At 46.0% G+C, this 24,723-nt stretch overlaps 1 pseudogene; it reads right to left on the bottom strand.

Moving 5' to 3' along the window:
* Window positions 1-1,492: 1,492 nt before the first annotated feature.
* Window positions 1,493-24,723, bottom strand: part of LOC124042199 — a 57,971-nt pseudogene continuing 34,740 nt past the window's right edge.

Below are 24,723 nucleotides of genomic sequence, written 5' to 3'. Positions count from 1 at the left end.
CTTAAAATGTGTGGACGGAGAATTCTCTTCTTCACTTTATGGAAAATGTAAGAGCTTGAGCTTTTTTTTTTTTTTTTTTGTTACAACCATTCACTTCAACAATATGTTATTTTCTTAGAACATGTATTAAAAAGAGAACAATTTTTGATATCTACAGTTAGATGCATTCGTGATTCTTCTTTTGTCGTTTTGCAGACACACAAGACATAAGAGAGACATCATATAGAACCCCCTCCAGGGAACTCAGTCGGGGTCTCAACTTACTGTTGCTAGGTAGAATAGTAGAATACACCATGGTGTAATTTCTAAATGTTGGTTGTACATCAGCAGTTATGTAAGTCACTGACAGCCACTCAAATAGCCCATATCAGTTTTTTTTTATTTAAATGTCGATTGGTAAATTAGTCTAGCCAGCTATCTAAATTTGTAGTAATCATGGTCGAATTACTGACCAGGGGGGCCTCCGTTGATTTAGTTAATTACTCTCACTCAGATATCATATTAAAAACTGCAGAAATGTATCTCCACCCTATGGCAAAATGTGTAGAATTGCAGGGAATTAGCTCTAAAACATGTTCTCTCTGCCCCATTGCATTAAAAAAAAAATCAGAATTGCATGAAATTTGTTATAAAATTGAAAAATGCTCTCACCGCCCCATGGCAAAATGTGTAGAATTGCAGCAAACTTGCTTTAAAACGACAAAATGTATAGAATTACAGGAAATAAACTAAACCATACATTCTCTCTCCACTGTCAAGAAGGGTGCCGCTAAAATGTTTTGCTCGCAAGAGGGGGTAGGGGGTCATCAAAATTTCACTTAGGGCCCCCAAAAGGAGAGGGCTGGCTCTGATTGCATGTGTGGGTATGGATGTGGGTATGCAGGCCCATGAATCATTACGGTCCCTCATAATGAGTTCCGATTTCTTTGTGGCCCCCATTACAGTTTTCCATCCCTGAGAGTGACATTGTCTCAATTTTGGTCAAGATAGGTTTTTTTAAACGCTGCATTCAGGAAAATACTTTTTTTTTTAAACCTGCAAACCAAATTAATAAATGCTTGGTTCTGGAAATTACCAGACACAGTTTCCCATGTATTATTCTACAGTGCCATTAGAAATTATATATTTATATATAATTATATATTTCTACATTTATGTAGAAACATGTCATCATGTTATTTTCAGTTTATTCTTCCGCCTAGTTGTCAAGAAGGGCTGCTCATTTCAAGGAAGGGAAATCCTTCGTTCGAACGCTTTTTAAATAAAAAGTAAAGTGCAAAATAAAAGGCTTTAGTTGTTGTTTTACTCAGGGCTGGTTGTTAGGGGCTGGTTGTTAGGGGGCTGGTGTTGGGGGTTTCCTGTTAGGGGGATGGTGTTGGGGTTTGGTGTTGGGGGTTTCCTGTTAGGGGGCTGGTGTTGGGGTTTCCTGTTAGGGGGCTGGTGTTGGGGGTTTCCTGTTAGGGGCTGGTGTTGGGGTTTCCTGTTAGGGGGCTGGTGTTGGGGGTTTCCTGTTAGGGGGCTGGTGTTGGGAGTTTCCTGTTAGGGGGCTGGTGTTGGGGGTTTCCTGTTAGGGGGCTGGTGTTGGGGGTTTCCTGTTAGGGGGCTGGTATTGGGGGTTGGTAGTTAGGTAGTTTCCTGTTAGGGGGTTGGTACAGTAGGTATGTTGTTTCATGTGAAGGAGTTGGTATGTAGGTAGATTTAAACGTAGCACGTCTCCACCTATATCTTCTCCTTAGACTGCGAGGAGGCCTCTAGTTCGGGGTGAGAGACGTTGGGCCGGACTGTTACGAGTGGACCTCCTCCGTGGACGGAGTGGAGAAAGTTCCACGTCTCCTCAGAGATCTGTCCCGAGTCAGCTCCTTGAGGGAGTAAATAGCACACAGATTTAATGAGACTGAAATAACACACACATTTAGTAGGTTTTCTGTCTTGATCAAGTGTGTTCACAACAGTGCCATCAGCATCACACTGATAGGACATTATATAAGCAGGGGATTTAGAGAAGACAGAAGAGTTGACTTGGGTCAGGCTGTTACCTTGTCTGAGTGTTAGATGGCCATTCTTGTTGATCGCAATCTTGGAGTTATCGATTGGTCCCGGTGGATCTGCAAGGGAGAGGAAAATAAATTATTATGACACATAAAATGTAGTCTGAAGGCAGACTAATATAGCACATTATAGCACTCCTTTCAACAGCTGGGGGCGGAGACTCCAAATCACACCTACTACTCTATCCATACAGCAGTATCTAGACACCCCTTCAAATGAGTGGATTTCGCAACTTCAGCCACACAATCTCCATAGACAAACATTGGAGGGATAATGGCCTTACAGAAGAGCACAGTGACTTTCAACTTGGCACTGTCATAGGATGCCACCTTTCCAAAAAGTCCGTTTATCAAATTTCTGCCCTGCTCGAGCTGCCACGTTCAACTGTAAGTGCTGTTATTGTGAAGTAGAAACGTCTTGGAGCAACAACGGCTCAGCCGCGAAGTGGTAGGCCACACAAGCTATATACAGGGGGGCACCGGTACAGAGTAAATGTGGAGGCTATATACAGGGGGGCACCGGTACAGAGTCAATGTGGAGGCTATATACAGGGTTTACCGGTACAGAGTCAATGTGGAGGCTATATACAGGGGGTACCGGTACAGAGTCAATGTGGAGGCTATATACAGGGGGCACCGGTACAGAGACAATGTGTGGGGGTACAGGTTAGTAATGAGACTATATACAGGGGGCACCGGTACAGAGTCAATGTGCAGGGGTTCCTGTCAAAGCAAGGGCTGATTTCAAGGTTTTACTGCTAACCTACAAAGCATTAAATTAACTTTTATTTGATAGTAATGAGACTATATACAGGGGGCACCGGTACAGAGTCAATGTGCGGGGGCACAGTTTAGTTGACGTAATTGAGGTAATATGTACATGTAGGTAGAGTTAAAGTGAAGAAAAGTTGGCTCCAGTGATGTACCCTCTGTAGTGCCTTGCATGATGTAACCAGTCAAAATGATCTCTATGGTGCAGCTGTAGAACTTTTTAAGGATCTGAGGACCCATGCCAAATCTTTTCAGTCTCCTGAGGGGGAATAGGCTTTGTTGTTGCCCTCTTCACAACTGTCTTGGTGTGTTTGGACCATGTTAGTTTGTTGGTGATGTGGACACCAAGGAACTTGAAACTCTCGACCCGCTCCACTACAGCTCTGTCGTTGAGAATGGGGGCGTGCTCGGTCCTGCTTTTCCTGTAGTCCACAATCATCTCCTTAGTCTTGGTTACATTGAGGGAGAGGTCGTTGTCCTGGCACCACACGGCCAGGTCTCTGACCTCCTCCCTATTGGCTGTCTCGTCGTTGTCGGTGATCAGGCCTACCACTGTTGTGTTATCAGCAAACTTAATGATGGTGTTGGAGTCGTGCCTGGCAGTTCAGTTATGAGTGAACAGGGAGTACAGGGGGGGACTAAGCACGCACCCCTGAGGGGCCCCCGTGTTGAGGATCAGCGTGACGGATGTGTTGCTACCTACCCTTTCAACCTGGGGGCGGCCCGTCAGGAAGTCCAGGATCCAGTTGCAGAGGGAGGTGTTTAGTCCCAGGGTCCTTAGCTTAGTGATGAGCTTTGAGGACACTATGGTGTTGAATGCTGAGCTGTAGTCAATGAACAGCATTCTCACATAGGTGTTCCTTTTGTCCAGGTGGGAAAGGGCAGTGTGGAGTGCAATAGAGATCGCATCATCTGTGGATCTGTTGGGGCGGTGGGCAAATTGGAGTGGGTCTAGGGTTTCTGGGATAATGGGGTTGATGTGAGCAATGACCAGCCTTTCAAAGCACTTCATGGCTACAGACTGAGTATTATGAGTCAGTAGTCACTTAGGCAGGTTACCTTAGTGTTCTTGGGCACAGAGACTATGGTGGTCTGCTTGAAACATGTTGGTATTACAGACTCAGTCAGGGACATGTTGGAAATGTCAGTGAAGATACTTGCCAGTTGGTCAGCACATGCCCGGAGCACACGTCCTGGTAATCTGTCTGGCCCCGCAGCCTTGTGTATGTTGACCTGTTTAAAGGTCTTACACACGTCGGCTACGGAGAGCTTGATCACACAGTCATCCGGAACAGCTGATGCTCTCATGCATGCTTCAGTGTTGCTTGCCTTGAAGCGAGCATAGAAGTAATTTATCTCATCTTGTAGGCTCTTGTCACTGGTCAGCTCGCGGCTGTACTTCCCTTTGTAGTCTAATAATTTGCAAGCCCTGCCACATCCGAGGAGCCAGTGTAGTACGATTCAATCTTAGTCCTGTATTGATGCTTTTGAGGTTCGTCTGAGGGCACAGCGGGATTTCTTCTAAGTGTCTGGGTTAGAGTACCGTTCCTTGAAAGCGGCTGCTCTAGCCATTAGCTCAGTGCGGATGTTGCCTGTAATCCATGGCTTCTGGTTGGGATATGTACTTTTAGTCACTGGGTGGACGTCATCAATGCACTTATTGATGAAGCCAGTGGTGTACCCCTCAGAGCCACCGGAAGAATCCAAGAACATATTCCAATCTGTGCAAAACAGTCCTGTTGCTTAGCATCTGTGTCATCTGACCACTTCTGTATTGAGCGAGTCACTGGTGATTCCTGCTTTAGTTTTTGCTTGTAAGCAGGAATCAGGAGGATAGAATTATGGTCAGATTTGCCAAATGGAGGGCGGGGGAGAGCTTTGTATGCATCTCTGTGTGTGGAGTAAAGGTGGCCCAGAGTTTTTTCCCCTCTGATTGTACATGTGACATGCTGGTAGAAATTAGGTAAAACGGATTTAAGTTTCCTTGCATTAAAGACTGTCTGGTCCCTTTTAAAGCCCATGATTTTGGAATGAGATGTTCGACAGGTGTCCACATAGTTTTGGTCATGTAGTGTATCTGTTTAGCTAATCACCATTGTTCTTTCCCTTGATGAAGCCCTCCCACTCTCTGAACCAGCCAATCGCCATTGTCTTTTCCCTTGACAAAGCCCTCCCTGTCTCTGAACCAGCCACTCACCATTGTCCTTTCCCTTGACAAAGCCCTCCCACTCACTGAACCAGCCACTCACCATTGTCCTTTCCCTTGACGAAGCCCTCCCACTCTCTGAACCAGCCACTCACCATTGTCCTTTCCCTTGACAAAGCCCTCCCACTCTCTGAACCAACCACTCACCATTGTCCTTTCCCTTGACAAAGCCCTCCCACTCTCTGAACCAACCACTCACCATTGTCCTTTCCCTTAACAAAGCCCTCCCACTCTCTGAACCAACCACTCACCATTGTCCTTTCCCTTGACAAAGCCCTCCCACTCTCTGAACCAACCACTCACCATTGACCTTTCCCTTGACAAAGCCCTCCCACTCTCTGAACCAACCACTCACCATTGTTCTTTCCCTTGACAAAGCCCTCCCACTCTCTGAACCAACCACTCACCATTGTCCTTTCCCTTGACAAAGCCCTCCCACTCTCTGAACCAACCACTCACCATTGACCTTTCCCTTGACAAAGCCCTCCCACTCTCTGAACCAACCACTCACCATTGTTCTTTCCCTTGACAAAGCCCTCCCACTCTCTGAACCAACCACTCACCATTGACCTTTCCCTTGACAAAGCCCTCCCACTCTCTGAACCACTGCATGCTGATGCAGTAGATGATCAGTGGAGACTCCTCCTCTTGGAACGCCTTGTTCAGCTGAACAGAGGAAGGAAGAGGGGATGGAAGGGGAGGATAGGGAGAAGAGCGAGGGAAGGGGAGGATAGGGAGAAGAGCGAGGGAAGGGGAGGATAGGGAGAAGAGCGAGGGAAGGGGAGGATAGGGAGAAGAGCGAAGGGGAAGGGAGGAGGGAAGGGGAGGATAGGGAGAAGAGCGAGGGAAGGGGAGGATAGGGAGAAGAGCGAGGAAGGGGAGGATAGGGAGAAGAGCGAGGGAAGGGGAGGATAGGGAGAAGAGCGAGGGAAGGGGAGGATAGGGAGAAGAGCGAGGGAAGGGGAGGATAGGGAGAAGAGCGAGGGAAGGGGAGGATAGGGAGAAGAGCGAGGGAAGGGGAGGATAGGGGAGAGCGAGGGAAGGGGAGGATAGGGAGAAGAGCGAGGGAAGGGGAGGATAGGGAGAAGAGCGAGGGAAGGGGAGGATAGGGAGAAGAGCGAGGGAAGGGGAGAGGACGGGAAGAAAGAGAGTTGAGAGAGAAAGTTTATCATTTCAATTAATTGAGAACATTAAAACAGGTGTGTTAGTGCTGGGGTGGAAAAAAATCCTGCAAAGGAAAGTATCCGTGAAAGTCCTTACCCGGACAAACATGTCCAGCTCTGTCCTGCGTCTCTTTTCCAGCTTCTCAATCTCTGTCTGACAAGTGTGACACACATACAGGTGGTTGACAGCAGGCCCGCCTCCGTACCTAGACAACAAACCAATCACAGCTCAGTAACACACCTTGACCAGACTAATCACAGCTCAGTAACACACCTTGACCAGACTAATCACAGCTCAGTAACACACCTTGACAGACCAATCACAGCTCAGTAACACACCTTGACCAGACCAATCACAGCTTAGTAACACACCTTGGCCAGACTAATCACAGCTCAGTAACACACCTTGACCAGACTAATCACAGCTTAGTAACACACCTTGACCAGACTAATCTCAGTTTAGTAACACACCTTGACCAGACCAATCACACCTTAGTAAAACCTTGACAGACCAATCAGAGTTTAGTAACACACCTTGGCAGACCAATCACAGCTTAGTAACACCTAGACCAGGGACCACAGTCCCAGAATTCAGGCCTTGAAACACAGCTCCGTGAATAAACCTCTCAGAACCAGTAAGCACTCCCCTCAGCCGCATGCGATGCCAGGAGACGGCCGTCGTGCTAACTGACATCAGACAAAGCTCCTAGCCGTAAAAATACACCTTTATAAACCATGACTTTATCAACTATGGATACGGTTACACTGACACAATCGTGTGAATTTGATTAATTAATATTAAAACATCGTATGCAAGAAAAATGATTATCCCAAACAATCCTGTTTAATCCTCCGCCACGTAAACGTAGTCAATAATCCCACTCAGTGACGGTGTCGTGTCGCTGCATGAAGCTGACCTGCTGTAGAGGTGGTCCCACGCGTTCTGAGGCAGCATCACTACCAGATCGTCGATGAACGCAGCCTTGGCAGGCGGCACGCCTGACAACACAACGTTTAAAAAGGTCTTCGTCACAAGTCATTATGGGTAATACTAACATCATCCAATATCCTCTGTAAACATGGATTCATTTGGTCTTTATGGCTTCGACCGACCGACCCTGTCTGACTGTGTCTGACTGTGTCTGACTGTGTCTGACTGTGTCTGACTGTGTCTGACTGTGTCTGACTGTGTCTGACTGTGTCTGACTGTGTCTGACTGTGTCTGACTGTCTGACTGTGTCTGACTGTGTCTGACTGTGTCTGTGTCTGACTGTGTCTGTGTCTGACTGTGTCTGTGTCTGACTGTGTCTGTGTCTGACTGTGTCTGTGTCTGACTGTGTCTGTGTCTGACTGTGTCTGTGTCTGACTGTGTCTGTGTCTGTGTCTGACTGTGTCTGTGTCTGACTGTGTCTGTGTCTGACTGTGTCTGTGTCTGACTGTGTCTGTGTCTGACTGTGTCTGTGTCTGACTGTGTCTGACTGTGTCTGTGTCTGACTGTGTCTGACTGTGTCTGTGTCTGACTGTGTCTGACTGTGTCTGTGTCTGACTGTGTCTGACTGTGTCTGTGTCTGACTGTGTCTGACTGTGTCTGTGTCTGACTGTGTCTGACTGTGTCTGTGTCTGACTGTGTCTGACTGTGTCTGTGTCTGACTGTGTCTGACTGTGTCTGTGTCTGACTGTGTCTGACTGTGTCTGTGTCTGACTGTGTCTGACTGTGTCTGTGTCTGACTGTGTCTGACTGTGTCTGTGTCTGACTGTGTCTGACTGTGTCTGTGTCTGACTGTGTCTGACTGTGTCTGTGTCTGACTGTGTCTGTGTCTGACTGTGTCTGACTGTGTCTGTGTCTGACTGTGTCTGTGTCTGACTGTGTCTGTGTCTGACTGTGTCTGTGTCTGACTGTGTCTGTGTCTGACTGTGTCTGTGTCTGTGTCTGACTGTGTCTGTGTCTGACTGTGTCTGTGTCTGACTGTGTCTGTGTCTGACTGTGTCTGTGTCTGACTGTGTCTGTGTCTGACTGTGTCTGTGTCTGACTGTGTCTGACTGTGTCTGTGTCTGACTGTGTCTGACTGTGTCTGTGTCTGACTGTGTCTGACTGTGTCTGTGTCTGACTGTGTCTGACTGTGTCTGTGTCTGACTGTGTCTGACTGTGTCTGTGTCTGACTGTGTCTGACTGTGTCTGTGTCTGACTGTGTCTGACTGTGTCTGTGTCTGACTGTGTCTGACTGTGTCTGGCTGTGACTGTGTCTGGCTGGCTGTCTGTGGTTGGCTGTGTCTGACTGTGTCTGTGTCTGACTGTGTCTGACTGTGTCTGTGTCTGGCTGTGTCTGACTGTGTCTGTGTCTGACTGTGTCTGTGTCTGACTGTGTCTGACTGTGTCTGTGTCTGACTGTGTCTGACTGTGTCTGTGTCTGACTGTGTCTGACTGTGTCTGTGTCTGACTGTGTCTGACTGTGTCTGTGTCTGTCTGTGTCTGACTGTGTCTGACTGTGTCTGACTGTGTCTGTGTCTGACTGTGTCTGACTGTGTCTGACTGTGTCTGTGTCTGACTGTGTCTGACTGTGTCTGTGTCCGACTGTGTCCGACTGTGTCCGACTGTCCGTCTGTCTGTCTGACTGTGTGACAGACATGGATAGTTGAAAGATGTCCATGTGTCCTCCATGTGGCTGGCTGTCTGTCTGGCTGTCTGGCTGGTTGGCTGTCTGGCTGTCTGGCTGGTTGGCTGTCTGGCTGGTTGGCTGGTTGGTTGTCTGACTGGCTGTCTGGCTGGTTGGCTGTCTGGCTGGTTGGTTGACTGGCTGTCTGGCTGGTTGGTTGTCTGACTGGCTGGTTGGTTGTCTGACTGGCTGGTTGGTTGTCTGACTGGCTGGTTGGTTGTCTGACTGGCTGGTTGGTTGTCTGACTGGCTGGTTGTCTGACAGGCTGGTTGGTTGTCTGACTGGCTGTCTGGCTGGTTGGTTGGTTGTCTGACTGGCTGGTTGGCTGGTTGGTTGGTTGGCTGTCTGACTGTCTGACTGTCTGTCTGTCTGTCTGTCTGGCTGATAGTGACAGACATGGATAGTTGGAAAGATAAAAGTCCATCGCTCCGTACCTCCATGTGAGCAGAGGAAGTCGTCATTGGAGATGGGTCCAGGCTCAGCGAAAGTCTTGAACTTGTTGAGCCACTGTCTGGAACTAGAACTGTAGCAGACTGGGCTCCGTAGGAGCGGTAGATCAGTCACCTTCCTCCTCTCCTTCAGCGCCTCCTAGTTGCTCTTCCTGGAGGGAAACAAACAGTACACGTTAGTAACCGTGCACTAAATCAACTAAACGGACGTGGTCGGTACCAGAGCACGGAAACTTCCTGTTTACAGAAAACAAGAAAATAACTACATCCTCTAGGAGCGGTATTATTGTTAGAACTACCTCCGGGAGCGGTATTATTGTTAGAACTACCTCCGGGAGCGGTATTATTGTTAGAACTACCTCCGGGAGCGGTATTATTGTTAGAACTACCTCTAGGAGCGGTATTATTAGAACTACCTCTAGGAGCGGTATTATTGTTAGAACTACCTCTAGGGAGCGGTATTATTAGAACTACCTCCGGGAGCGGTATTATTGTTAGAACTACCTCTAGGAGCGGTATTATTAGAACTACCTCTAGGAGCGGTATTATTGTTAGAACTACCTCTAGGAGCGGTATTATTAGAACTACCTCTAGGAGCGGTATTATTAGAACTACCTCTAGGAGCGGTATTATTAGAACTACCTCTAGGAGCGGTATTATTGTTAGAACTACCTCTGGGAGCGGTATTATTGTTAGAACTACCTCTGGGAGCGGTATTATTGTTAGAACTACCTCTGGGAGCGGTATTATTGTTAGAACTACCTCTGGGAGCGGTATTATTGTTAGAACTACCTCTGGGAGCGGTATTATTGTTAGAACTACCTCTGGGAGCGGTATTATTAGAACTACCTCTGGGAGCGGTATTATTGTTAGAACTACCTCTGGGAGCGGTATTATTAGAACTACCTCTGGGAGCGGTATTATTAGAACTACCTCTGGGAGCGGTATTATTGTTAGAACTACCTCTGGGAGCGGTATTATTAGAACTACCTCTGGGAGCGGTATTATTGTTAGAACTACCTCTGGGAGCGGTATTATTAGAACTACCTCTGGGAGCGGTATTATTGTTAGAACTACCTCTGGGAGCGGTATTATTAGAACTACCTCTGGGAGCGGTATTATTAGAACTACCTCTGGGAGCGGTATTATTGTTAGAACTACCTCTGGGAGCGGTATTATTAGAACTACCTCTGGGAGCGGTATTATTGTTAGAACTACCTCTAGGAGCGGTATTATTAGAACTACCTCTGGGAGCGGTATTATTGTTAGAACTACCTCTGGGAGCGGTATTATTGTTAGAACTACCTCTGGGAGCGGTATTATTGTTAGAACTACCTCTGGGAGCGGTATTATTGTTAGAACTACATCCTCTGGGAGCGGTATTATTGTTAGAACTACATCCTCTAGGAGCGGTATTATTAGAACTACATCCTCTAGGAGCGGTATTATTAGAACTACATCCTCTAGGGAGCGGTATTATTAGAACTACATCCTCTAGGAGCGGTATTATTAGAACTACATCCTCTAGGAGCGGTATTATTATTAGAACTACATCCTCTAGGAGCGGTATTATTATTAGAACTACATCCTCTAGGAGCGGTATTATTAGAACTACATCCTCTAGGAGCGGTATTATTAGAACTACATCCTCTAGGAGCGGTATTATTAGAACTACATCCTCTAGGAGCGGTATTATTATAACTACCTCCTACTCCTATGGTGTGTTGGTTATAATATTACCACTCCTATGGTGTGTTGGTTATAATACCACTCCTAGGGTGTGTTGGTTATAATATTACCACTCCTATGGTGTGTTGGTTATAATATTACCACTCCTAGGGTGTGTTGGTTATAATATTACCACTCCTAGGGTGTGTTGGTTATAATATTACCACTCCTAGGGTGTGTTGGTTATAATATTACCACTCCTAGGGTGTGTTGGTTATAATATTACCACTCCTAGGGTGTGTTGGTTATAATACCACTCCTAGGGTGTGTTGGTTATAATACCACTCCTAGGGTGTGTTGGTTATAATACCACTCCTAGGGTGTGTTGGTTATAATACCACTCCTAGGGTGTGTTGGTTATATTACCACTCCTAGGGTGTGTTGGTTATAATACCACTCCTAGGGTGTGTTGGTTATAATATTACCACTCCTAGGGTGTGTTGGTTATAATATTACCACTCCTAGGGTGTGTTGGTTATAATATTACCACTCCTAGGGTGTGTTGGTTATAATATTACCACTCCTAGGGTGTGTTGGTTATAATATTACCACTCCTATGGTGTGTTGGTTATAATATTACCACTCCTAGGGTGTGTTGGTTATAATATTACCACTCCTAGGGTGTGTTGGTTATAATATTACCACTCCTATGGTGTGTTGGTTATAATATTACCACTCCTAGGGTGTGTTGGTTATAATATTACCACTCCTAGGGTGTGTTGGTTATAATATTACCACTCCTAGGGTGTGTTGGTTATAATATTACCACTCCTAGGGTGTGTTGGTTATAATACCACTCCTAGGGTGTGTTGGTTATAATATTACCACTCCTAGGGTGTGTTGGTTATAATACCACTCCTAGGGTGTGTTGGTTATAATATTACCACTCCTAGGGTGTGTTGGTTATAATATTACCACTCCTATGGTGTGTTGGTTATAATATTACCACTCCTAGGGTGTGTTGGTTATAATATTACCACTCCTAGGGTGTGTTGGTTATAATATTACCACTCCTATGGTGTGTTGGTTATAATATTACCACTCCTAGGGTGTGTTGGTTATAATATTACCACTCCTAGGGTGTGTTGGTTATAATATTACCACTCCTAGGGTGTGTTGGTTATAATATTACCACTCCTAGGGTGTGTTGGTTATAATACCACTCCTAGGGTGTGTTGGTTATAATACCACTCCTAGGGTGTGTTGGTTATAATACCACTCCTAGGGTGTGTTGGTTATAATATTACCACTCCTATGGTGTGTTGGTTATAATACCACTCCTAGGGTGTGTTGGTTATATTACCACTCCTAGGGTGTGTTGGTTATAATATTACCACTCCTAGGGTGTGTTGGTTATATTACCACTCCTAGGGTGTGTTGGTTATATTACCACTCCTAGGGTGTGTTGGTTATAATACCACTCCTAGGGTGTGTTGGTTATAATACCACTCTAGGGTGTGTTGGTTATATGCTGTTTGTCTTACTTGTAGAACAGAACGTAGGCCTCAGCGTTCTGGACGCAGGACTCCGACACCTCGGTGACGCTCTGGTCGTCAAACTCATACCAGAGGTTGTTCAGGTCATTCCTGCAGTAGGCTATGTAGTGGCCACCTGGTGAGAGGAGGAGGATAGGGAGAGGAGGAAGAGGGGTTAACCTGGGGTTTGCAAGAAGAGAACAGAATAACAATCCCCATGAAGTTGATTACTTAAAAATAAAGAAAATGGTGAAAGCCCTCAAGGTCCAAGCTAGAACCAGTTTCTCTCTGTCGATCCAGAGCCCTCTGTCTCCCTCCATAAGAACAGACCTTATGACAGGGGGGGGTGTGGCCTGAACGAACACTCACTGCTGGCGGTGCCATGGTGACAGATGACGGACAGCAGGTCGTAGGAGGTGGTGTGGGCGGAGCTATCCTTGGCCAGGAAGGGCTGCAGGTCCAGGCCCTCCAATGGGAAGGAGACGTGAGTCCCGATCTTTGTGGAGAACATCAGCTCGTGTCTAAACCGCTTCAGGTGGATGCACAGGATCTGGAAAGGGAATGAAAACAAATGATTTAATAATTATATTGAATTGAAAGTGTAAAGGAAAAATACCTTGCCTGGTTTAGTAGCAGGTAGCCTAGCGATTAGAGCGGTGGGCCACTAATCCCAAAGGTGGCTGGTTCGAATACCCGAGCCGACAAGTTGAAAAAGCTGTTGATGTGCCCTTGAGCAAAACACTTAAACCTAATTTGCTCCAGGGACGCCGGTAATACTGTGGCTGACCCTGTAAAACAACACAATTCACTGAACCTATGTGATGTATGTGACAATAAACCACATACACACACACTCTTCATGGCCAAAAGTATGTAGACACCTGCTCGTCAAACATCTCATACAAAATCATGGGCATTAATATGGAGTTTGACCCCCCCCTTTGCTGCTATAACAGCCTCCACTCTTCTGGGAAGGCTTTCCACTAGATGTAGGAACATTGCTGCCGGGGTAGGACGTCATTGAAAATAATAATTTGTTCTTAACTGACTAGCCCAGTTAAAAAATATATACCTGTCAGCAATGTGTGTGGCTGAAATTGAGCCCACTAATTTGAAGGGGTGTCTGCATACTTTTGGCCATGTTGTGTATATTCAGCTCATTCTTAAAGTATTCAGACCCCTGGACTTTCTCCACATTTTGTTACAGCCTTATTCTAATATATATATATATTGTCCTCATCAATCTACACACAAAACCCCATAATGACAAAGCAAAAACAGGATTTTAAAAAGTTTGCAGATGTATCATTTTTAAAAACTGAAATATCACATTTACATAAGTATTCAGACCCTTTACGCAGTACTTTGTTGAAGCACCTTTGGCAGCGATTACAGACTTGAGTCTTGTTGGGTATCGCGCTACAAGCTACACACACCTGTATTTGGGGAGTTTCTCCCATTCTTCTCTGCAGATACTGTCAAGCTCTGTCAGGTTGGATGAGGAGCGTCACTGCACAGCTATTTTCAGGTCTCTCCAGAGATGTTCGATTGAGTTCAAGTCCAGGCTCTGGCTGGGCCACTCAAAATCATTCAGAGACTTGTCTTTCTTGGGTGTGTGCTGAGGGTCGTTGTCCTGTTGGAAGGTGAACCTTCGCTCTGGAGCCGGTTTTCATCAAGGATCTCTCTGTACTTTGCTCCATTCATCTTTCCCTCGATCCTGACTAGTCTCCCGGTCCCTGCCTCTGAAAAACATCCCCACAGCATTATGCTGCCACCACCATGCTTGTAGAGATGGTGCCAGGTTTCCTCCAGATGTGAGGCTTGGAATTCAGGCCAAAGAGTTCAATCTTGGTTTCATCAGACCAGAGATTGTGTCTTTTGGCAAATGTGCTGCAGAGATGGTTGTCCTTCTGGATCGTTCTCCGATCTCCACAGAGGAACTCTGGAGCTCTGTCAGAGTGACTATCGGGTTTTTGGTCACCTCACTGACCAAGGTCCTTCTCCCCCTATTGCTCAGTTTGGCCGGTCGGACAGCACTAGGAAGAGTCTAGGTGGTTCCAAACTTCTTCCATTTAAGAATGATGCCACTGTGGCCACTGTGTTCTTGGGGACCTTCAATTCTGCAGACATTTTTGGTACCTTCCCCAGATCTGTGCCTCGACACAATCCTGTCTCTGAGGAATTGTCCGTAGTTCTTCAACCTCATGGCTTGGTTTTTGCTCTGACCTGCACTGTCAATTGTGGGACCTTTATATAGACAGGTGTGTGCCTTTCCAAATCATGTCCAATCAGTTGAATTTACCACAGGTGGACTCCAGTCAAGTTGTAGAAACATCTCAAGGATGACCAATGGAAACAGGATGCACCCGAGCTCAATTTCAAGTCTCATAGCAAAGGTTCTGAATACTGATGTAAATAAGATATCAGTTTTTTATTTTATTCTGAAAACCTGTTTTCGCTTTGTCTTTATGGGTATTGTGATGTCTTTATGGGGTATTGTGATGTCATTATGGGGTATTGTGATGTCATTATGGGGTATTGTGATGTCATTATGGAGTATGAGGAAAATCAGCTATTTAATCAATTTATGAATAAGGCTGTAATATACTGTACATCCTTTAATACCAGTAATATCAGCAGTAATATACTGTACATCCTGTAATATCAGTAATATACTGTACATCCTGTAATATCAGTAATATCAGCTGTAATATACTGTACATCCTGTAATATCAGCTGTAATATACTGTACATCCTGTAATATCAGTAATATACTGTACATCCTGTAATATCAGTAATATCAGTTGTAATATACTGTACATCCTGTAATATCAGTAATATACTGTACATCCTGTAATATCAGCTGTAATATACTGTAATATCAGCTGTAATATACTGTACATCCTGTAATATCAGCTGTAATATACTGTAATATCAGCTGTAATATACTGTACATCCTGTAATATCAGCTGTAATATACTGTACATCCTGTAATATCAGCTGTAATATACTGTACATCCTGTAATATCAGTAGTAATATACTGTACATCCTGTAATATCAGTAATATACTGTACATCCTGTAATATCAGTGTAATATACTGTACATCCTGTAATATCAGCTGTAATATACTGTACATCCTGTAATATCAGCTGTAATATACTGTACATCCTGTAATATCAGCTGTAATATACTGTACATCCTGTAATATCAGCTGTAATATACTGTACATCCTGTAATATCAGCTGTAATATACTGTACATCCTGTAATATCAGCTGTAATATACTGTACATCCTGTAATATCAGCTGTAATATACTGTACATCCTGTAATATCAGCTGTAATATACTGTACATCAGCTGTAATATCAGCTGTAATATACTGTAATATCAGCTGTAATATCAGCTGTAATATACTGTAATATCAGCTGTAATATACTGTAATATAAGCTGTAATATCCTGTAATATCAGCTGTAATATACTGTAATATCAGCTGTAATATCCTGTAATATCAGCTGTAACATCCTGTAATATCAGCTGTAATATACTGTACATCCTGTAATATCAGCTGTAATATACTGTACATCAGCTGTAATATCAGCTGTAATATACTGTACATCAGCTGTAATATCAGCTGTAATATACTGTACATCAGCTGTAATATCAGCTGTAATATACTGTACATCCTGTAATATACTGTACATCCTGTAATATACTGTACATCCTGTAATATCAGCTGTAATATACTGTACATCCTGTAATATCAGCTGTAATATACTGTACATCCTGTAATATCAGCTGTAATATACTGTACATCCTGTAATATCAGCTGTAATATACTGTACATCCTGTAATATCAGCTGTAATATACTGTACATCCTGTAATATCAGCTGTAATATACTGTACATCCTGTAATATCAGCTGTAATATACTGTACATCCTGTAATATCAGCTGTAATATACTGTACATCCTGTAATATCAGCTGTAATATACTGTACATCCTGTAATATCAGCTGTAATATACTGTACATCCTGTAATACCAGTAATATCAGCTGTAATGGAATGGTCTGCCTACCCATGTCAGAGACGCAAACTCGGTCTCAACCTTTAAGTCTTTACTGAAGACTCATCTCTTCAGTGGGTCATATGATTGAGTGTAGTCTGGCCCAGGAGTGGGAAGGTGAACGGAAAGGCACTGGAGCAACGAACCGCCCTTGCTGTCTCTGCCTGGCCGGTTCCCCTCTTTCCACTGGGATTCTCTGCCTCTAACCCTGTTACGGGGGCTGAGTCACTGGCTTGCTGGGGCTCTCTCGTGCCGTCCCTGGGGGGTGGTGCGTCACCTGGGTGGGTTGATTCACTGTTGTGGTCGGCCTGTCTGGGTTCCCCCCCCTTGGGTTGTACCGTGTCGGAGATCTTTGTGGGCTATACTCGGCCTTGTCTCAGGATGGTAAGTTGGTGGTTGAAGATTTCCCTCTAGTGGTGTGGGGGCTGTGCTTTGGCAAAGTGGGTGGGGTTATATCCTTCCTGTTTGGCCCTGTCTGGGGGTGTCCTCGGATGGGGCCACAGTGTCTCCTGACCCCTCCTGTCTCAGCCTCCAGTATTTATGCTGCAGTAGTTTGTGTCGGGGGGCTAGGGTCAGTTTGTTTATCTGGAGTACTTCTCCTGTCCTATTCAGGTGTCCTGTGTGAATCTAAGTGTGCGTTCTCTAATTCTCTCCTTCTCTCTTTCTTTCTCTCTCTCGGAGGACCTGAGCCCTAGGACCATGCCCCAGGACTACCTGACGTGATGACTCCTTGCTGTCCCCAGTCCACCTGGCCATGCTGCTGCTCCAGTTTCAACTGGCCTGGGCCCTAGGACCATGTCCCAGGACTACCTGACATGAGGACTCCTTGCTGTCCCCAGTCCACCTGGCCATGCTCCTGCTCCAGTTTCAACTGTTCTGCCTTACTATTATTCAACCATGCTGGTCATTTATGAACATTTGAACATCTTGGCCACGTTCTGTTATAATCTCCACCCGGCACAGCCAGAAGAGGACTGGCCACCCCACATATGCTCTTTCTAATTCTCTCTTTCTTTCTCTCTCTCGGAGGACCTGAGCCCTAGGACCGTGCCCCAGGACTACCTGACATGATGGCTCCTTGCTGTCCCCAGTCCACCTGACTGTGCTGCTGCTCCAGTTTCAACTGTTCTGCCTTATTATTATTTGACCATGCTGGTCATTTATGAACATTTGAACATCTTAGTCATGTTCTGTTATAATCTCTACCCGGCACAGCCAGAAGAGGACTGGCCACCCCACATAGCCTGGTTCCTCTCTAGGTTTCTTCCTAGGTTTTGGCCTTTCTAGGGAGTTTTTCCTAGCCACCGTGCTTTTACACCTGCATTGTTTGCTGTTTGGGGTTTTAGGCTGGGTTTCTGTACAGCACTTTGAGATATCAGCTGATGTACGAAGGGCTATATAAATACATTTGATTTGATTTGATTAATATACTGTACATCCTGTAATATCAGTAATATACTGTACATCCTGTAATATCAGTAATATCAGCTGTAATATACTGTACATCCTGTAATATCAGTAATATCAGCTGTAATATACTGTACATCCTGTAATATCAGTAATATACTGTACATCCTGTAATATCAGTAATATCAGCTGTAATATACTGTACATCCTGTAATATCAGCTGTAATATGAGTCTCGTGGGTTTTCTAAAGTGTTTTAACACTCACCTCTGGTACACTCTGAACTTTGCAGAATTTGACTCCATTCCGTAATCTAGCAGAGAAAAATCAGTCTTAATTAAATATTTTATTCATGTTTCCTGAGTTAAACCATGAAGAAGTTCCATTCAGTCATCTATCTAATGATTTACATATTTTGTTGTTGGAGGTGGGGGGGGGGGGGGGGGGTTCATTTCAAGGTCCTGGAGTGGCCTAGCCAGTCTCCAGATCTCAACCCCATAGAAAATCTTTGGAGGGAGTTGAAAGTCCGTGTTGCCCAGCAACAGCCCCAAAACATCACTGCTCTAGAGGAGATCTGCATGAAGGAATGGGCCAAAAAACCAGCAACAGTGTGTGAAAACCTTGTGTAGACTTACAGAAAACGTTTGACCTCTGTCATTACCAACAAAGGGTATATAACAAAGTATTGAGATAAACTTGTTATTGACTAAATACTTATTTTCCACCATAATTTGCAAATAAATTCATTAAAAATCCTACAATGTGATTTTCTGGATTTTTTTTCTTCTCATTTTGTCTGTCATAGTTGAAGTGTACCTATGATGAACATTACAGGTCTCATCTTTTTAAGTGGGAGAACTTGCACAATTGGTGGCTGACTAAATACTTTTTTGCCCCACTGTAAATATAATTTTGTTGTTGGATGGGGGGGGGGTTTGTTCGGATACTCACTTCTTGCATTTCTCACAGCTGTACATGTTATCACCTAGGGGCACACAGAAACGACACAGTAACGTTCCAGACTGAACAGGTACCAGAGACCTGAAGCATCGAGGTACAGAGACAGTCAAGGTCCTCACCTTTTAGCTCGTCTCTGGTGAAGAAGGCAGCCAGACAGTCCTGTAAGGTCACCACAGGACCCCACCACCAGCTGGAACACAAGGACATAATCACAAGAGTTTTACTGTGAACAGAACAGACTTCACACAACTCAGTGATGGCTCCTACCAGGGTTGGGTTCAATTCCATTTCAATTCAGGAAGTACACTCAAATTCCAGATTCTCTTAACTTTTAATTTGTATTGAAGTGTTTTTTATTCATTGGAATTGACCCCAACCCCGACTCCTACTAACAATGTGTTAATGTTGACCCCAACCCTGACTCCTCCTAACAATGTGTTAATGTTGACCCCAACCCTGACGACTCCTAACAATGTGTTAATGTTGACCCCAACCCTGACTCCTCCTAACAGTGTGTTAATGTTGACCCCAACCCTGACTCCTCCTAACAATGTGTTAATGTTGACCCCAACCCTGACTCCTAACAATGTGTTAATGTTGACCCCAACCCTGACTCCTCCTAACAATGTATTAATGTTGACCCCAACCCTGACTCCTCCTAACAATGTGTTAATGTTGACCCCAACCCTGACTCCTCCTAACAATGTGTTAATGTTGACCCCAACCCTGACTCCTCCTAACAATGTATTAATGTTGACCCCAACCCCGACTCCTCCTAACAATGTATTAATGTTGACCCCAACCCCGACTCCTAACAATGTGTTAATGTTGACCCCAACCCTGACTCCTCCTAACAATGTATTAATGTTGACCCCAACCCCGACTCCTAACAATGTGTTAATGTTGACCCCAACCCTGACTCCTCCTAACAATGTGTTAATGTTGACCCCAACCCTGACTCCTCCTAACAATGTGTTAATGTTGACCCCAACCCTGACTCCTCCTAACAATGTGTTAATGTTGACCCCAACCCTGACTCCTCCTAACAATGTATTAATGTTGACCCCAACCCGACTCCTAACAGTGTGTTAATGTTGACCCCAACCCCGACTCCTAACAATGTGTTAATGTTGACCCCAACCCTGACTCCTCCTAACAATGTATTAATGTTGACCCCAACCCCGACTCCTAACAATGTGTTAATGTTGACCCCAACCCCGACTCCTCCTAACAATGTGTTAATGTTGACCCCAACCCTGACTCCTAACAATGTATTAATGTTGACCCCAACCCTGACTCCTCCTAACAATGTGTTAATGTTGACCCCAACCCCGACTCCTCCTAACAATGTATTAATGTTGACCCCAACCCTGACTCCTCCTAACAATGTGTTAATGTTGACCCCAACCCTGACTCCTCCTAACAATGTGTTAATGTTGACCCCAACCCCGACTCCTCCTAACAATGTATTAATGTTGACCCCAACCCTGACTCCTCCTAACAATGTGTTAATGTTGACCCCAACCCTGACTCCTCCTAACAATGTGTTAATGTTGACCCCAACCTTGACTCCTCCTAACAATGTGTTAATGTTGACCCCAACCCTGACTCCTCCTAACAATGTATTAATGTTGACCCCAACCCTGACTCCTCCTAACAATGTGTTAATGTTGACCCCAACCGTGACTCCTAACAATGTATTAATGTTGACCCCAACCCCGACTCCTCCTAACAATGTATTAATGTTGACCCCAACCCTGACTCCTAACAATGTATTAATGTTGACCCCAACCCTGAAGTAAAGTATTTTAAAGTATTAAAGTATTTTTACCAGGCTGTCTGTACCCATTAAAGGGTATAATAGTTAGGGCCCCCAGGCTGTCTGTACCCATTAAAGGGTATAATAGTTAGGGCCCCCAGGGTGTCTGTACCCATTAAAGGGTATAATAGTTAGGGTCCCCAGGCTGTCTGTACCCATTAAAGGGTTTTCTAGCTAGGGCCCCCAGGCTGTCTGTACCCATTAAAGGGTATAATAGTTAGGGCCCCCAGGCTGTCCGTACCTCTTGATGTATTCCATGACGAAGGCGACCCATCCCTGAGCAGCGTAGGCCTCACCACAGGACCCAGCCTTGACCAGAGAGGTCTGATGGGAGGAGGAGTGGAGTTTAGCCAGGTCCTCCTTACCTGGGATGGGCAGGGACAGGTCCTGGAAGTTCTCAAGGGTCACTGACACCTGGAGGGAGGAGTGATATGTAAAGATGAGGGAGGAGTGATTTGTAAAGATGAGGTAGAATTGCATGAATGGAAACAAAGGCTGTTCTGAGGGAAGGCCTGGTTGTTGAGTTGCGTCGAGGACAATTGTAGCATTTTAGCTAACCCTTTACCCAACCTTAACCGAATCACCCTACCCTGCCACCTTAACTATCCTAACCTGCCACCTTAACTATCCTAACCTGCCACCTTAACTATCCTAACCTGCCACCTTAACTCTCCTAACCTGCCACCTTAACTCTCCTAACCTGCCACCTTAACTCTCCTAACCTGCCACCTTAACTCTCCTAACCTGCCACCTTAACTCTCCTAACCTGCCACCTTAACTCTCCTAACCTGCCACGTTAACTCTTCTAACCTGCCACCTTAACTCTTCTAACCTGCTACCTTAACTATCCTAACCTGCTACCTTAACTATCCTAACCTGCTACCTTAACTATCCTAACCTGCTACCTTAACTATCCTAACCTGCTAACTATCCTAACTACCTCCTAACCTGCTACCTTAACTATCCTAACCTGCTACCTTAACTATCCTAACCTGCTACCTTAACTATCCTAACCTGCTACCCTGCTAACTATCCTAACCTGCTACCTTAACTATCCTAACCTGCTACCTTAACTATCCTAACCTGCTACCTTAACTATCCTAACCTGCTACCTTAACTATCCTAACCTGCTACCTTAACTATCCTAACCTGCTACCTTAACTATGCTACCTTAACCTGCTACCTTAACTATCCTAACCTGCTACCTTAACTATCCTAACCTGCTACCTTAACTATCCTAACCTGCTACCTTAACTATCCTAACCTGCTACCTTAACTATCCTAACCTGCTACCTTAACTATCCTAACCTGCTACCTTAACTATCCTAACCTGCTACCTTAACTATCCTAACCTGCTACCTTAACTATCCTAACCTGCTACCTTAACTATCCTAACCTGCTACCTTAACTATCCTAACCTGCTACCTTAACTATCCTAACCTGCTACCTTAACTATCCTAACCTGCCACCTTAACTATCCTAACCTGCCACCTTAACTATCCTAACCTGCCACCTTAACTATCCTAACCTGCTACCTTAACTATCCTAACCTGCTACCTTAACTCTTCTAACCTGCTACCTTAACTCTTCTAACCTGCTATGTAAAGTCACTCCTGCTGTACTCCAAGTCCAAACCGGCAGGCCTCCAAAGATGAAGCAGAGAGACATGAGACAAGTTAACATGGGGGGTGAGACGGTTAAGGCCTGAGAGGAGGAAGGAGCCCCACAAGATGGCTGGACAAAATACTCACCCTATCGCAGGTCAGACACTGTACTGAGCTGACAATGGTCCCATCAAACACGTCCGATATCACACTACGATACTTCTTCTGGTTCTTTGTTGAGGAGAATGAGGACACTACAGAGTCAGAAAGAGAGAGAGTGAGAGAGACAGAGAGAGTCAGAGCCTGGACTCGAACCCAGAATCTCTAGTGGCACAGCAGTGCCTTAGACCACTGCGCCACTCGGCCGTAGAGAGATACTCTAATGACTCTGTTCTGTATTGTTGCCTTTGTGTATTTTCATTTGGCGCAAAAATACATTTTCATACTATACCTTTCTTATGGTTAGAGGACATTCCTGGCCAGACAGAGTTAGTCTTGGGGGGGCTGGAGGGCATTCCTGGCCAGACAGAGTTAGTCTTGGGGGGCTGGAGGACATTCCTGGCCAGACAGAGTTAGTCTTGGGGGGCTGGAGGACATCTTGGTGAGGCAGTGTCCCTCCGTATGGACTGGACTCTGGGTGCTGCTGGACAGCACCTGCAGCTGCTCTGGGAACAGAGAGGAGGAGACTGTTATCCAGAACAACTTACAATCAGTGCCACCCACCAGCCATCCCCCCACCCACCCACCAGCCATCCCACCCACCAGCCATCCCACCCACCAGCCACCCCACCCACCAGCCACCCCACCCACCAGCCATCCCACCCACCAGCCATCCCACCCACCAGCCATCCCACCCACCAGCCATCCCACCCTACCAGCCATCCCACCCTACCAGCCATCCCCCCTACCAGCCATCCCCCCCCCTACCAGCCATCCCAGCCACCCCACCTACCAGCCATCCCCCTACCAGACATACCAGCCATCCCACCTACCAGCCATCCCCCTACCAGACATACCAGCCATCCCCCTACCAGACATTCCAGCCATCCCACCTACCAGCCATCCCCCTACCAGACCTACCAGCCATCCCCCTACCAGACATCCCCTTACCAGCCATCCCCCTACCAGACATCCCCCTTACCAGACATCCCCCTACCAGCCATCCCCCTACCAGCCATCCCCCTACCAGCCATCCCCCTACCAGCCATCCCCCTACCAGCCATCCCCCTCCCACCTACCAGCCATCCCACCTACCAGCCATCCCACCTACCAGCCATCCCACCTACCAGCCATCCCACCTACCAGCCATCCCCCTACCAGCCATCCCCCTCCCCATCCCCCTACCAGCCATCCCCCTACCAGCCATCCCCCTACCAGCCATCCCACCTACCAGCCATCCCACCTACCAGCCATCCCACCTACCAGCCATCCCACCTACCAGCCATCCGGCTCTGTATTTGGACTTTGATTGTCCCCTGGCTGCTGACGATGGGCGTGGCCTCGTTGGTGGGAGCGGTATCTACGTCTTTATCCAGGTCTCCTGACCCCCGGTAGAGGTCGTTGATCAAGTTCTTCTCTTTCTGCAACTCCCTATTGGTCTGGTCGGAGGAGTGGGAGGAGTCAGGCCCGTCGGGGATCAGCATCTCCGCCTCGTTAGACTCCTCCCTTGACGACGGCGCCACCTGCCTGTCCCCGCTCCCACCCTGACCCTCGCTGTCCACCCGCTCGCTGCTGCCACCGCACGACTCGCATGACTGAAAGTCGTTGTCCGATTGGCTGGGGCTGTCGTCGTCGGGGCCGCCGTCATCCATAACGATGGCGTGAGAGTGTAGGTCGTTGTCGGGGGGCTCGGCCAGTGGCTCCTTCAGCTCCTCGTGGAGCTGGTCCATCAGACAGCGCAGGAACTCCTGAGAGTCCTGAAGTAGATATAGATCATAGTTAGTATACACTGTCCTACACATACACACTGGACAAAACATTAGGAACTCCTGAGAGTCCTGTAGTAGACATAGATCATAGTTAGTATACACTGTCCTACACATACACACTGGACAAAACATTAGGAACACCTGAGAGTCCTGTAGTAGATATAGATCATAGTTAGTATACACTGTCCTACACATACACACTGGACAAAACATTAGGAACACCCGAGAGTCCTGAAGTAGACATAGATCATATATAGTTAGTATACACTGTCCTACACATACACACTGGACAAAACATTAGGAACACCTGAGAGTCCTGAAGTAGACATAGATCATATATAGTTAGTATACACTGTCCAACACATACACACTGGACAAAACATTAGGAACTCCTGAGAGTCCTGTAGTAGATATAGATCATAGTTAGTATACACTGTCCTGCACATA

This window comes from Oncorhynchus gorbuscha, linkage group LG08 (genome assembly GCF_021184085.1).
Source record: "Oncorhynchus gorbuscha isolate QuinsamMale2020 ecotype Even-year linkage group LG08, OgorEven_v1.0, whole genome shotgun sequence".
NCBI lineage: Eukaryota > Metazoa > Chordata > Actinopteri > Salmoniformes > Salmonidae > Oncorhynchus > Oncorhynchus gorbuscha.
The sequence above is the reverse complement of the archived record's forward strand: the minus strand, read 5'-3'. Positions and strand labels throughout refer to the sequence as shown.